Source organism: Barbus barbus (assembly GCF_936440315.1).
Source record: "Barbus barbus genome assembly, chromosome: 1".
Lineage (NCBI taxonomy): Eukaryota > Metazoa > Chordata > Actinopteri > Cypriniformes > Cyprinidae > Barbus > Barbus barbus.
In genome coordinates, this window is record NC_136729.1 from 21,224,362 (window position 1) to 21,226,792 (window position 2,431).

A 2,431-nucleotide genomic window follows, 5' to 3' on the forward strand; every position below is an offset into this window, starting at 1 on the left:
CCAAGTGTTTTGAGAAACTGGTTGCATCCCACTTAAAATCCTGTCTCCGTGCTACACTAGATCCATTCCAATTTGCCTATCGCCACAATAGGTCAACAGAGGATGCCATCTCAACAGCACTTCACTCTGCCCTCACCCACCTGGACAGTCAAAACACACATGTGAGAATGCTGTTCATAGATTTCAGTTCTGCATTTAATACTGTAATCCCCTCCAAGCTGATCTCCAAGCTCAGCCAGCTTGGAATCAGCACACCCATCTGCAATTGGATTCTAGATTTTCTGACTAACTGACCTCAGTCCGTTAAGTTAGATAACCTCTCCTCCTCCATCATCACCCTGAACACCGGCGTGCCACAGGGCTGCGTACTGAGCCCTCTCCTGTACTCCCTCTTCACCCATGACTGTGTTCCTGTTTATGGCTCCAACACCATAATCAAATTTGCAGATGACACCACGGTGGTAGGTCTGATCAAGGATGACGATGAATCAGCCTACAGGGATGAGGTGCAGCACCTGGCTGTGGTGTGCCACCAACAATCTAGAACTAAACACCCAGAAGACAAAGGAGATCATTGTGGACTTCAGGCGGACTAGGAGTCATGCACACACACCCATCTACATCAACGGAGCTGTAGTGGAGCGTGTGTCGAGTTTCAAGTTCCTTGGCATCCACATCTCTGATGACCTCACCTGGTCCCATAACACCTCCACTCTGGTCAAAAAGGCACAGCAGCGCCTTTACTTCTTAAGGAGCCTTAAGAAAGTTCACCTGAATCCCAGGATCCTTGTGGAATTCTACCGCTGTACCATTGAGAGCATACTCACAAACTGCATCTCAGTATGGTACAGCAATTGCTCCGCATCTGACCGCAAAGCACTCCAGCGGGTGGTGAAAACTGCTCAACGGATCACCGGCACCCAGTTAACTTCCATTGAGAACATTTATCATAAGCGCTGTCTGGGCAGGGCAAGAAACATCATCAAGGATGCCTCTCACCCTAACCATGGACTTTTCACCCTCCTTCCATCCGGCAGGCGTTACAGGTGCCTACGCTCTCGCACTAGTAGACTCAGGAAGAGCTTCTTCCCCGAGGCTGTGACACTTCTGAACGCCACACCACTAATCTAACTCCTGCACCTGCTTATTATCACTGCACTGGTCACAGTACTTTACACACATGCATTTGCACTACTCATATTTTGCACAGACTGCACATTGTTAAAGTTATTACAATATAAACTGTCTAAAGTTGTTACTGTACAAAGCACAGTAAACTATTTCTATAAAATATTGCACTACTGTTATTTTGCATAGAATACATTGTTCTATCAATACTTGCACACACTCATCCAGCTGTATTTATTTATTTATTACCACTGTTCTCACGTCTCTGCTGTTCATAATGTGTATATATAATCCCACATTGCTCTGTTCATAATGTATATACAATCCCTACATTGCATTCCTATTTATATTCTGTATATACTCTGCTCAATACTGTACAATACTTTATATAGCAATTCCACTGTACATTCTGTAAATCATATCTTCATTTACTCTGCACTTATATGTATATAAAACACTATATTCTTGCACTTCTGGTTAGATGCTAACTGCATTTCATTAGCTCTGTACTTGTACTCTGCATAAATGACAATAAAGTTGAATCTAATCTAATCTAATGTGCACCCTCACAATGGGGATAGGCACAGAGTGGTTTGGTGTCACAGAGAAATGTGGCACAACTACTCCATCACTACGAAACCGGCGAGAGGTCAAGATTAGCCAGCTGAGACAAGAGCTACGATCCCTAAAACGTCAATACAAGGCGGCAAAGGAGGAGGAGAAAATGGCCCTGGCTGAACTCAGAGAGGTTGCAAGGAGGAAGCTCACCACACTCAGGTTAACAGTGCAAGGTTAACAGTTTTAAAGTGCTAAGAAGATCTGCAAAGAAAAATACAATGTTTATTATATTTCTTTATATAAATATGCTCTAGCAGAATAACTGCAGAAATTTTGGATTCGTAAGTTGACATTTGTCACAAATTTAAGCTCAAATTCTGTTGTAGACCCCTTTTTAAATGATAGTCAGCATGTTACATTTTGGTTTTGCATTATCTATGTAATATTTTTAATGTATTTTTGATTTTTGATTTTTTTTTACATTTAAGCTTTAATAAATCAAACATTTTGATTGATTGTATAACTTTTGACTCATTGTGTTTTCTGAGAACATGACAACTTTTTTATCTTTGTAATATTTTTTACATCATGTATTTATGAAACTAATTCATTAACATGTTAAAGCGTGCGACAAAGTCAGAGAACATTTGTTTTTCCGAAGGCCAGGGTTTTTCACATGTGTGCTCCCAATTCCAGTTTTTGCCAGTGTTTATGTGCCTACGAAGACCACGCGGAAGAGGGCGAC